Below are 14,692 nucleotides of genomic sequence, written 5' to 3'. Positions count from 1 at the left end.
GGTACGGAGGGAGAGTACATTACCTCTCAACATGCAGTGCCAGAAGAAGTCTCAGACAATAGCGGAGGAGCCACAATTGTTGAATCAGCTTCAGGAGGTTATGGAGCAGCCACAACTGGAGAAGCCGAGAGGAGATTGAGTGGAGGCATCCACTCATGTAGAGACCTCTAGTAGGGCGAAATTTCAAGCCAAGTGGGAAGAGGGATCACATGCAGCCATACCTCCAGGAGTGAGGTGGGGCGATGTGAAGTGATAGTCCCAAGAGGGCTGAAATAGGGGCAGGATCCTTGAGGTACCCAGCCTCTTTGATTAGACCTTGCTACGGGAGCCCCGACAAGGAGTAGTAGGACTGGCTGGGTGGGTAGAGACAGATGCGGATGGAGCGGCAAAGGGAGCTTCAGCATAAGAGGGTGTTTCTAGCCCAACAGGGAGGTCAGTTGGGAGATCAGTTACTTACTTCTCAGCAACTAAGTTGTAGTGCAGCAGTGGACAGCACGATGCAACATAATGAGAGGAGGTGCAGTGTGGATGCATGCTGGGAGATAGGAGCAACAATAACATGCATGCAGCAGGAGGAATCAGTGTGATTGATGCAGTCAGAGATCAAAGTGAAAGAGGCTAGAGAAATCAGATACTGAAGGGTACAGAGGTGCAGAGTTTTCAGTCGATAGAGGTAATAGCAGTTAGTGACTTTGATGACAGAGGCATCATTCTGATTCAGGTTGGATATTTTTTGTTTCTGGAGTTGTTGGAGCAACAACACTTGAGAGAAGTGTTGCATGCAGAACATTCCAAAGGTTTAGGATCAGGTTCAAGTTGAATTCCTTTCTTGTTGAGAGGTAGTGTTGAAAATAGCAACAAGAAATGCTAAAAATAGCATTTCAGGATATACTCCAACTATGTTGGAAATAGCAAAAAAATAGAAATGCTAAAAGTAGTGTTGCTATAAATAGCATTTCGGGATATATTCCAATTTTGATTTGTCCTTGAATCAAAATTGAGAATTAAAATTCGAATTTAGTCTCACTAGCTGTTTGAAAAATAATTAATTAATTCATCTTGAGTTAATTAGTTGGAGAAAATCAAACATGAAGTCTTTGTGAAGACATGCAACAGTTATCCCTTTGATTGAGGAAGTTATCCATTAATTAAGGAGATAAGGATGAATTGTATTTGAGTTGTAATTAGTTAGCTCAGTTAACTGAGTTAAGTCCAATTAAATTAGTTCCAAACAGTTGGAGGAACTAATTATGAGTTCAGTCAGTTAATGCATGCATGCATGCAACTAGTGTTCTCCAGATAACTGAATATTCTCTCATAAATAACTCATGCATGTCAGTTCAGATAGAGACCTAGATGAGATTAAATGAAGGGAAAATGTACTATTAGTTGGAGGAATTTTCCTATAAAGGAAACTCATCCATGCAGAAGGAACTGACTCGCGCAGTTAATTCAGAGGTCAATGTTGTGTGTGAGGTGAGAATCACAGAGGTTGCAGCTGGAGGACCCAGGAGAAACTGCACAAGGAAATAGGAGGCTTTGAGGACTAAAGGAAGGGATATGTGTTGTCTATTCTATCTATGCACAGTAGTGAGGGATTGTAATAAGAGCTGGATAGCTTGTGAGCTAAAGCTTTGTGTAAGGGGACGGTAAGCAATGCATGTGAATAAGCAATGCAAAGAAGGAAAGAAAATGATACAAAAGGGCTTTGAGGTTCCTGGGATGGTCAAGCCCAAGGAAACTTAGAGACCTATGGAAGAGAACAAGATTTAGAAGCTAAACATGACAAGAATCTTCATTATTTTCATCAATAGAATTACATCCCTGCAAGAAAATACAATGGAGCTCCAAAAATACAAGCTCTCTCCACAATAACACTAATGAAAAACTATCCCCAGAGGAAAATTCGACTTGGTACTTATAAAAAATTATTAGGAATAATTCCCCCTAAATGGAGGAAACTTTCCCCACCAAAATCCCTTGACTAGTGGATCTAGTCCCCAATACTAGGAATTTGCATTAAATGGCAGGGAACACATTCCTAGATTTTCTCAATCATTCCCTAGAGGAAAATTCAACTTGGTACTTATAAAAAAGATTAAGAATCATTCCCCATGAATGAAGGAAGCTTTCCACACCAAAATCCCTTGATTAGTGGATCTGCTCCCTTAATTGGTGGATCTGATCCCTTGATTAGTGGAACACATTCCTAGATTTTCTCAATCATTGGAGTTCCATAATTTGTGCCATAATTCCATAATATCTTGTTGACTTATTATTTATTATTGATCCTCTAGTAGTAGGGAACAAGTCCCTAAATTATATCCTCCTCCAACTCTTCATAATCTGTCCAATATTCTCATGATATTCCACAAAAAATAAATAATATTAGGCACAAATATTCAATTATTCATAAACCTTCCTAATGTATATATTAAAGTTAAAAATAAATTATCTAATGCAAAAAGAGAGTTTTAATGTGATGAAGGATGTTCATAGGCCTTAATTTATGTTTTAAATTAGAGGCATGGGCCTTAATCTATGTCTAATTTAGAGGCCCATCAGTCAGTTTCATCTGAAGAGAGTGTGTCATATCAGTCTTACTGACCCGAAGTCAGTTTTTATTAATCCCATATCAATATCACAAGAGAGTGTCTCAAACCACTCACACTAATCCCAGATCAATGGAGGTCATATAGCATAGGGAGTACGGTAGATATAATGATGCTTCCATCAATAGTACTACTATGGTCCCTAACCCCATTTCCCTGCTCATTGATCAGATGATAGGTACTTCCCATGAGTCCTAGACTACATGGGTAGGATGCCTCGACAGGAGAACTAATCATCCTATCCCAAAGTTGCCTTTGGGTATCACAAGGGAAGGCTGAGCCATTCACCCTATACACAATTCACCATTAGGGGACGGTGAGTCACCCTAAGGACATGTGTTACTCCAGTTACTACCCGAGAGGGGACGGTAAGCACTACAATCAATAAGCGAGATTCCCAAAGAATTTGAAGGAGAGGGACAACACAAGATAACGCTTCTTTATCTTATCAGAAACAACATTTGATTCTTCATACCTGGGGTTTCTTGCTTTCCCTGAAGAGTCGGTTGTTTCCTTGATGGCCTGCATTACCTATCATTCCTTTGATCATTGAAGATGTCCCAGGAACGATTGTTATCATCAACAAGTGATGTGCCCCTGCCATTCAAACACTCCTTCGCATAATGGCCGAACTAGTTATCTACCTTTCCTTCCACCCTGGGATTTGGTCTTCCCAATGAAGTGATCTTTAGGTAGGCCATCAGAGAGCTTCCACTGCGCCATTCTGATAATATTCTCTTCTTCGATCTCACCCTCGGTGAGTTTGAAGAGGGATGAGGAATCCATTGATCCTTTTGTCCTTTCCCAATTGTCTTTGGTGATTTCTCTTTCACTCTGGCTTGGGCATTGTCTTCACCTCAGCTTTGATACCATGTTAAGTTTAGGTATGTTCTATGCTTAGAGCAATTTATTTCAATTTTCATAGTTAGCTCAATATCTTTTCCAGATTAGAAATCACATCAGCATTAAAGTAAACTACAGATAGAACATACACATAAATCGCAGAAGACAAGCTAAGACAAGAGGAAACAAGATGTGGCGCTAGCCAGGGACAAACCCCAATGTGGGGAAACCCTTGATCAATTCTTCTTCTATTTTCTCTAATAGTTCAACAAAGAGAGAGAGAGATAGTACATTTACAATAGAAGTCAACTTTGACTTAACTAGATAAGAGTAAAGATCCTCTCTAAGAAGATGATACATGAGATCAGTTGAAGACAAGTTGCTTCAACTGATTCTCCAAGATGACTCCTTCACCTATCATCGTGTTGCATCTCATCATCATGCTGCACCTCATCATGTTGCACCATGTTGCACCCATCATCACAGTGCTAGACCTAATGACCATGTTGTGCACTTCAAGCTGTTGCCCCTGTCATTGTGTTGCTCCAATCACCAAGTTTCTCTCATCATGGATCTGCACCCAATGTTGTACTCATCACTGATCTGCACCCAATGCTACACTCATCATGTTGCATTCATTACTGAATCCAATATGTTGCTTTACACTCACCAGTCTTAGCTACTTGCTATGGCTTACAGCCTAGCAGAGCAACTAGACTCCTCCAAAGTGCAGTCAACTAATTGTCACAATGTCTGCCTTGATTTGTCTGCAATTGTCCTCTAAGGGAAGGCTGTCACTACCTTCCACAAGACTATCCTCCATTTATTAAAACATGTATATATCTGACATGCCATACATCAAACTGAAGATGTCACTGTCATGTGTTCACTAGATAACATACAACCTAGAGAGCAGACTTCACTGTTTCTTCTTTATGACAGTGAATTTCGAGTCCTTAACTCATGCCTTGTAACTGTTTTATCTACAACACTATGTTGTCACCTACATCACACCTAGGCACCTACAGCACTTAGACATGCTATCACCTACAACATACATTAGGCCTCCTTGTGTTGTTGATAAGGGCTGCGTATTGTAGAGAAAACAAGAGCTAGATATCCTTGCTTAGATTGCGGATTAAGGCCTTTGTTTATTGTTCGTTAGGCCTCCTTAGACTTCGGTTAGGGCACCTTATTTGACTGCGGATTAGGGCCTTTATTTGTTGTTCGTTAGGTCTCCTTAGACTGTGGCTAGGGAACCTTATTGGACTACGGTTTATCTCCTTTTTAATGCTGCTATAGCTCTCCTTTGACTGCGGCCAATTCTCTCCCTTGCCTGCGGCTAAGGCTAGAACATGTGGCTAGGGATGCGTATTAGGGCAGCGTGTATGGAAGCTTCCTTACTGCTGTTAGGATATCCCTTTTGCTACTTCTAAGGGCTATCCCAAACCCTTCCAGAATAGCATATATATTAGGGAATGATAGGTTGTGTTAGAGTCTGTTGTTTAGGCTTCCTTCACCATGCTAGATATCCCTTCCTTCCTACGTCTAGGGATTCTTCATTAGGCAACATAGATCCTTTCTCCATTAGGGTAGCGTTATCCCTTAAGATCTCTCCTCCTACTAAAACCCAAAGAAAAGTAGAGAGGAATAGATCCCAAGTGTGTAGAAATGACTTGAAGGCCACCTCTATTTATACTAAAACGTTGAGCACGTGGGGTTTATTTGGTTGCTCGCTGACCTTGACGAATTGTCCCATAACACAAATAAATTCATATCTCCATGAATACTTATCAGAATCAGATGATGTTTAGATCAATCCTACACCTCTCGATGAGAGGGATCCAAGAAAAATATCAGCTACCATTAATAAGATGACCCACATGGAGTTTGGCCCTAGTTTCCAATTTTAACATGAAACAACACAAAAACTAAAAGTATCAAACCCTAACCCTATTGTTCCTTCTTTGCATGGATAAATGATTCAAGTGAAGTGTGACTTTGTAATATCCCTCAGGAATTTTTTCCCTTAGGGTTATCAAGAGCACAAAGTATATTGCAACAATATGCAATATTCTTTTAAAACTTAAACACATTTTATATCTAATGGGCAACAATGAATAGGTAAATAAATCTTTTAGCAATACCAACAATACACATCAATTTACAAACTCCATAGATTTACTTTCTTGAGTAAGTAAGAACAATATCCCTCCTTATAACGATCACGACACTAACTAGAAACATAATTTACAAGTCACAATTTCCTCTTGTTATTGCTCTGTTAGCCTGTGCAATTCCTTTTTCTTGCTGCCAATTACCCTAGCGTCCAATTCACTATCCATCACCTCAAGTGTGATGTGATGAGAGGTTGTTGTCACAAAAAACCTTCAGACGTCGCCTGCACTCTCCAAGTGGAATTCCTCTACCAGACTGACCTTTTTTTGGCCTCTTTGCTACAGGACGAACATCATCTGGGCCCTAGTTATCTTAGATAGGGCATATAAGAGTCCACTGCAAAACTTGATTCCTAACCACCCTTGCTCAAGAGAGATGCATACCCTAGGACATATAATCCAGCTATTGTTACCACAACATTGTCATCTATTATCAAACTAACGACTTCAATGCCTTAGTGCAACCTCAAATAAAACCCTATGCCACAAAATAATCTTCCTCCTGATCATGTAAGGGCCTTATTTCCTTAGAATGGCCACAAACAAGTGTTGGTGCCACATAAAGAGTGTTTGTTGCCTTAGAATATCCTTAACCAAGCCTTGGTGCCATAAAAATATATTAGACCAAACAAACCACAAAGAAACTTGTCCTTGCTTGCCAAAACTAGATAATAATTTCCTCAAAATATTATACTTCAATGGACTCGGAGAAATAGAAGGGATTGGCTAGGGCGAGATCATCACCATTGAAACCAATCAAAGGAAAAAGGGGTCTTAAAACCCTCAAAGCCTAAACTCACAAAATAGAAATATCTAATCAACCAAGATGAGAACAATGATTGCCCCCTCTCTCTTATTTATAGATTCCCTTTGGGGTCTTTTCTCCTTAATTTAATTTGAGTGGTTACAAGTTTCCCTCCACTTGGCCCCAATTTTGACTTATTTCACAAGGTTTGCTCTAATTACCCCAATTTTCCCAATGTTGCCTCAAAAACATTGGATAATGAGTTCCCCCTTTATTATTGAATGTAGTCTATGGGGTTGGATAGGCTACTTCGTCCTCCCTTGTGCAATTAATTAGTAGGGAACATCACAATTTCTTCTTCTCGACATTGTTTGTCCTCAGGCAATTGCAAGTTTGGGTGCTGCAAAATTTGTCCCCCTTCTTTAAAGAATGAGGATCCCTCATTTTTCAGCTCCATTTGTGGATCAACAATTTTGTATTTTCATTGTTCAACCTACTTTTCCACAACATCAAGACAAGACTTTAGAGATTGTGACTCTCTCTCTCTTCATCTACCAATTTTCGTTTTATACTATCCATAGTAAGTGCATATTGTTGACCATCTTTAATAACCTTTCCAATTTGATCCAAGTGAACCCTCACCTGTTCTTCAAGATGCATAATATTTTTTTTATACATCTCATCTGAAGCACCAACCTGCTCCAATTTCTTTGTTGTCTCCTTTTTTTTCCATAAGAAGAGAACTTTGAACCTGCTTTGCTTTCACACACTCTGATACAAGCCTAATATTGTAATCATCTATATATGTTATTTGATGAAGTAATCATTGATTTTGAGTTTTCATATCTTCATATGCTTTCCCAATAGTCTCAATTTCAACTATATAGGCTTCTCCTTCTTCATTTTTAGCTTTCAAAGCTTTAGTGAACTCCGATATGCCCCTCTTTGCAACATCAAGCTTTTGCCTTAAGTCAACCATATTAGCTTCAAGAGCAAAAAGTCTTTGTTGGAAGATTGCCTCAAATTCATTAACTACTTTGACCCGCAATTTCAAACTATGTTAATCCAGAGTAGACTTTAGCTTATGCACTTGTGCCCAATCCTTGCATTCTTCTTTCCTTGCTTCCATTGTTGGAGTTTCAAGTGCCATAGATACAAGCACTAATTTTGAAATACTGATAATTACTTCAAATGATATAGATATTATTTTAAAAATTTCTATTTATCATTAAGAAATTACACTTCATAAATCGAACCATATAACCATAAGTGCAATAAATATCACAATGCACAAAGGGAACACAAGATTTACCCTAGGAAAACCCACTCGGGGAAAAATCTAGCAACCTTTTTCTTAGATAAGCTCTTTTGTTCAACAAGATATAAATCTAATTCAACTACTCAACTATGATATCCGACAAGCTACAGCCAAACCTAGTCAAGTAGTCCTCTACTCAAGTCAAACTTATACCCTTCAAACTTCAACCCTCTCAAATCTTCCCATAATTTCGACCTATCTAGAATTTTGGCCTACCTAGAAACTGCTCCCCAAAAAATAACCAGAAACACACATGTGAGACAGGAGATAGATATGCAAGTTAGAGAGAGATATATAGATGCCATTCGTCCTTCTTGTCCCTCTTTTAATTCGCTTGGATGCCTAGATATTATACTTCTTGTATGAGGCAAAATGGTGCCTTTTCGGAGGAGTTTCCAAAATTTTGGCCTGCCTAGAAACTACTCCCCAGAAAATGTCTAGAAACACATATGCGAGCTAGGAGAGAGAGATGTGAGTTATATATAGAGAGAGAAAGATGATCTTCTTCCTTCTTGTCCCTCTTGTACTTCTCTTGGATGCCCATATATTGTCCTTATTGTATGAGGTTGAATGGTGCCATTGTGGAGGAGGTCAAATGGCACCCTTGTGGAGGAGGTCAAATGCCTTTATATAGTGATGTTTCTATCCAGAATGTATGTGCCTCTTCATTGGGATGACTTGACTTGAGGGAGGGCCGACTTGTCAAGTTTAGACCCAAAAACTCAAATTTCAAATTTTGAAAAAATCTCTTTTAAATCCAACATGAAGAACATGTCTTATATGAATTCTTTCAAGGGCCAAATAATCAAAATGACATGAAGAACATGTCTTAAAAATTGTAGGAATTTACAGGGTAAGTTCCTCAAACAAAACACCAAAGGATACCGCTCACAAATAGATCACAGATCAATACACCAGTATTATTGACGTGGTTAAAACCCTTAAAGAGGGAAACAATCCACAGCCTGAGCCAACACGACCACTTTAGGAAATTTATTAATAAAAGAATGAAAATATACATAAGCTTCTCTCATGAACGGCTACACTACTAATGACCCTCCATGCTCTTTAAATAGAGATCATGGACCAATCGGGTGTTAAGCCACAAATCAAGTGTCGGTAATACCGAGGAGAGAATGAACCGTCAGATCACTACATATCGTGACCATCGGACTGTAAGTTACAAAAGTACATAATAAAGAAACACACTTTACCTAACTCTACACTAGACCAAGTTATACTTAACTATTTCCTATGTGTCGGAATATCCTAACATCCCCCCTTAAGAACAACTTGGGATAGGATTGAAGGATGTACAAATATGACACAATAGGAGAAGGAAGGAGGCATTAGAACCTATCCCCCCTTAGTGACAACTTCTTAAACTCCAACCATAAATCGAAGTTTAGTAAACTTTTCCTCTGTGAGAGCCTTTGTAAAGATGTCTGCAACTTGATCATCTGTTGAACAATATTGCACTTCAAGAACATGTACGTGAATGAACTTTCTGATGAAAAGCATGTGCAGTTCAATGTGTTTGTTGCGCTGATGTTGGACTGGATCTTTGCATAGTTGAATGGCACTTTGATTATCACACCAAAGTGTAGTCGGATGCTACTGCTGAAAGCCAAACTCTGACATGATCTGACGAAGCCACATGGCTTCCTTACTAGCTTCTACGGCACCACGATACCTGATCTGCTGAAGAAAGAGAAATGGCACTTTGTTTTTTACATGCCCATGTAATAGGTCCTAAACCAAGAGTGAACGCATAACCTGCAATAGACTTCCGATCATCAGGGTCACCAGCCCAATTAGAATTAGTGAAACCAACCAATAGAGGAGATGCTTCTGCACTGTAATGAATCCCAAACTGAATTGTACCTCGAACATAACGAAGTATTCTTTTAGTTTCTTTCCAATGAATTTCATGTGGGTTTTTCATAAACCGAGCAATAAGGCCAACAACAAAAGAAAGTTTAGGACGAGTATGGGTTAGATACAAAAGTTTTCCTACAAGTTGACAGTATAAGGTAGCATCAACTTCAGGGGAAGTACAAGTGACTGAAAGTTTGGCTTCAGACTGAAAGGGAGAAGGGGCTGGCTTACAGTCTTCCATGTGAAAATGGCATAGAAGATCACATGCATACTTGGACTGGGAAAGGGAAATACCTTCCTTGGATTGCAAGACTTGAAGACCAAGAAAATAATGCAAGTGTCTGAAGTCTGTTATTTCAAACTTCTTTTTAAGGCTGGACTTCACATGGTTTATAAGGTTGGGATCACTACCAGTAAGGATAAGATCATCAACATAAAGAACAAGAATGATAAGAGACTTGCCCATTTTCTTGGTGTAGACAATATTGTCAGAATGACATCTAGACAATCCAATTTCTAAAAGAAAGCTATCCGTTTTGGCATACCAAGACTGAGGGGCTTGCTTGAGACCATAAAGGGATTTCTTAAGCCGACATACAAGGCTGGAGTCTGCTTGCATAAAGCCAGTAGGTTGTTCCATACAGATATCTTCATGCAAGTCCCCATGCAAGAAGGAAAATTTAACATCCATCTGATGGACTTCCCATTTGAAAGAGGCAACAAGGGAAAGAACAAGGCAGATAGAGATCATTTTGGCAACAAGGGAGAAGGTTTCAGTATAGTCAATGCCTTCAACTTGTGAAAAACCCTTAGCAACAAGACAAGATTTATGTTTATCAACTTTCCAGCTGTTCATGACCCAGAGTGAGATGGAAATCGAAGACAATGAGTTACAAGAGATTCTCGACAGAGAAAACCTAGATCTAGAAGGGTTCTTGAGTAAGGGAACAACAGGTGGAGTAGAATCTCTACCACAAGAGGAATGAAATCGAATAAAGCAGTTATTCTTATGGAAAACTCAGACAAAGGGCTTGGGAGAAGATAACAACATTGAAAGACAGGGCAAGCAGGGAATGAAAGCGGTAAAATCAACTCTAGGATTGGCTCCAAGAAACCCGGGGAAAAAAAGGGGCAGAAAAAAGCAGAATGAGCTATTAATGGAATGTGGAAAGCTCATGATAGACTTAGGTAAGATGAAAGACCTAACCAGTTACTCCTTTACCAATCAGTAATTATGAAGTTTAAAACTTGGAACATCAGAGGTCTAGGAAGCAAAAGAAAACAGAGAATGCTGAATAATAGAATGAAACAGGTAGCTTCAGATATAATTTTTGTCCAAGAAACGAAATGCTTTGTTCAAAAGATAAGAATAATCCATAGTAAGTGGCTCAGCAGCTATGAGTTTATATAAGTCAAAGCAAAAAATACAGCCATTCCTCATCCTTTGGAATCCCCAAAAAATAGGTATTATTGATGCAGAGGCATCAAGGAATTATTTATCAGTTGTTATACAGCCAGTAGGAGACAGGGAAATTTATCTTGTAACAAATGTTTATGGCCCTCAAAGGTTAGATGACAAAATCAAGTTTATTGAGTCCTTAGTGGACCTTTGAAACAGATTTTCAAGGCTACCATGGGTTATAGGAGGAGATTTCAACATGATTAGATCTCTCTCGGAGAAGAAAGGGGGCACAAGAGCACTAAACAAAGATTCCTCAGCTTTCCAATGTTTTTCAGAAAACATGAAGCTAGTAGACATTGAGACAAATAATGGTCTTTGCACTTGGAACAATAAAAGAGGAGGGGATTAAAACATGAAGCTAGTAGACATTGAAACAAATAATGGTCTTTGCACTTGGAACAATAAAAGAGGAGGGGATTCCCAGGTAGCTTCCAAGCTAGACAGATTCATGATCTCTGAAGAGCTCATGCTTCTAGACAAGGAAATAATAGCAGATATTCTTCCTTTTGGAGGCTCATATCACTGGCAGATTCAAATGGATATCAAGAGCATTGGCACCCTAAGAAACAAACCATTTAGGTTTGAAAATATTTGGCTTTCACATCTGGATTTCATCAGCAACATTGGAAAATGGTGGGCTGAAGACCTGCAGATTCAGGGATCATCCATGTTCCTACTACATAAGAGATTAAAACACATCAAGCAAAAGCTAAAGGAATGGAACCAGAAGGAATTTGGCAATATTTTCACAAGTAAAAAAATTGTGGAAAACAAAATCCTAGAGCTCAACCAAGCTCTGATCAAGAATGGCTTTGATAAAGACAAAAATGATCAAGCAGAGAAATATCACCAAGAATGGGAAATGCTGTGTAAACAAGAAGAAATTTTTTGGAAACAAAAATCCAAGGTTCTATGGCTAAAAGAAGGAGAACGAAATACTAAATTTTTCCACAGATCTACCATTGCGAACAGAACTCACAACAGAATCTCTTCGATCAAGGACGAGAATGGCCAAATTCTTCAATCCCATGAGGAGATAGATGCAGTGTTAGTAAAGCATTTTCAGGACATTGCCAAGGAAAACTTTTCAGGAAGAGAACCTTTCATTAAGAACTTAATTAAACATATACCTAAACTGGTATCCAAAGAGGATAATTGTAATCTCAACAGACTTGTGACTGAACAGGATATTAGTGAGGTCCTCAAGGAAATGCAAAATGGCAAGGCACCAGGTATGGATGGATTTAATGTGGATTTCTTCAAAGCCTACTGGAATATTGTTAAAAGTGATATTTTCGAGATTGTCGAAGACTCCAGGCGGAACAAGACCATTTTGAAAGCTCTCAACACCTCCTTTATTGCCCTTATTCCAAAACAGGATAATGCTCAAACACCAGAGAGATACATGCCCATCGCCTTATGCAATGTTGTTTACAAGATAATCTCCAAGGTTGTGGCTAATAGACTCAAACCCCTGCTGCCCACGCTCATCTTCGGGGAACAAATAGGGTACGTAGAAGGAAGACAAATTCTAGACAACATAATTCAAGCTCACGAGGTGGTTCACTCGTTAACTTGCAACAAGAGAGCGGGCATGATCATGCAACTGGACATAGCCAAAGCATATGACAAAGTAAATTGGATGTACATCAAAAAAGTGCTCACAACGTTTGGTTTCGATCATAATTGGGTCAGATGGGTCATGGCCCTTGTGACTTCTTCCAGCTTTTCAATTTTAGTAAATGGCTCTCCTTTTGAACTTTTTCTCCCTTCCAAGGGTCTTAGACAGGGAGATCCACTTTCTCCTTTTCTCTTCATCCTCATGATGGAAGAGCTGGGGCAGTCCATCAAGCATGCAAGAGTAATGGGAAAAATTCAAGGACTCCAACTTTCGGAGAATGGGCAAGTTTTGACTCATCAACAGTTTGTAGATGATACCATGTTACAGGGAATTCCCACAGTTAAAGAAGCACTTGCTTACAAACAAATTTTGAATGACTTCGCGAAGGCTACAGGTATGGAATTAAACCTTTCCAAATCAAAAGTCTTTTTCTTTAACACTCATATTGCCATCCAGAGAAATGTCTCCAGAATTTTAGGCTTTCAAAGAGAATCCCTTCCCTCTAAGTATTTGGGAGTTCCTCTTACAACTAAACCCTGACACAAGAGTATATGGGAACCTCTAGTAACTAAAATGCAAGACAAAGTCAGGAAATGGACAAATAGATCTTTAAATTTCACTGGTAGATTGGTTCTTACTAAAGCAGTTCTCCAAGCGATCCCAATCTTTATGCTATCAGTCCTCCCAGCTCCAATAGGAGTCTTACAACAATTTCGGAATATTCAATGACATTTTCTTTGGGGCAAAGAGGAAACAAGGAAAAAATGGGCTTTAGTCTCATGGGAAAAGATCTGCAAACCCAAGAACCAAGGAGGCCTGGGTTTGGACAATCCTGGGATTCTCAACAAGGCTCTTGGAGCCAAAATTTGGTGGAGGTGGATTAAGGATCCTAAAGCTCAATGGGCAAGCATCTGGAAGGAAAAATATGCCAATGCCTGGCCGGCTTCTAAAATCATACGTATGACTGGAACAATGAAAGGCTCCCCCATATGGAACAAGGCCTGGGAGAATAGAGAAATGGTTCAAAAAAATAGTTTCTGGGAAATCAGAGAGGGAGATCTGGCACTTTTCTGGGAGGACAAGTGACAACAAGAACCTAATCTACTGAAGGAATAATTTTTATGCCTTAAGCATGAGACTGACAATCAAGGTTTAGTAAAGGTGAAAGACTTTTGGGAGAATCCACATAATCTTGGAAAATGGAGAATTTGGAAAAAAATAGAGGGCAGAGAGGATAGGACCCTCAACAGTAAAGCAGAGTCCCTTAAGATAATGCTAGATCAGAGAATAATTTTAGTAACGGAAGGGCAGGACCAACTGAGATGGGGTAACAACAAAGAGGGCAATTTTAATATTAAGGAAGCTAAAGGTTTTCTCCTTGATCAGGAACCCCAAGATCCAAATAAAACTAGGCAGAAGCTTTGGAGACACAAAGGTTGGATGAAAATCAAACTCTTCATGTGGTTAGTTCACCCCAGGAAAATTTTAACCTGGGACAACCTTAAAAAAAGGGGCATGCTGGGACCCTCCAGATGTCATCTCTGTGAGACCCATGAGGAGACTATTAAGCATCTTCTCAATAGTTGTATCTTCACCGATAGGATATGGGATTTTTTTACCAACATCTTCAAACAGTCTGATAGAGACAAAGAAAGTATTGCTAACACTCTTAACAATTGGAGGAATATTTTTTCTGATAATGAATTTCTTAATACAGCCTGGGATCTCTTGCCGAGCTTCATTATTTGGAATGTGTGAAAAGAAAGGAACAAAAGAATATTCAAAGAGGTAAAGACTGACTCACTTAGCCTTGTGAAGTTGATCATAAAACAACTTAAGGAGATAGTTGGTACCACAGTTAGGAATCTCCCCAAAAATCCTCCCTCAATAGAAGAGTTAAGAATCCTCCAGCTGTTAGACATGTAGGGGCTTATTCCTCGAGGTCTAAACAGGAAAGCAAACATGAGAGATAAGGTGGAGGAATTCTAGCATCCCCCCCCTGAAGATTTTTTAAGGTACAACATTGATGGAGCTTC

The sequence above is a fragment of the Pinus tabuliformis genome, chromosome 4_2, assembly GCF_031772625.1.
Source record: "Pinus tabuliformis cultivar Carrire ecotype Pingquan chromosome 4_2, CPIR1, whole genome shotgun sequence".
In the NCBI taxonomy this organism is placed as follows: Eukaryota; Viridiplantae; Streptophyta; class Pinopsida; order Pinales; family Pinaceae; genus Pinus; species Pinus tabuliformis.
The sequence above is the reverse complement of the archived record's forward strand: the minus strand, read 5'-3'. Positions refer to the sequence as shown.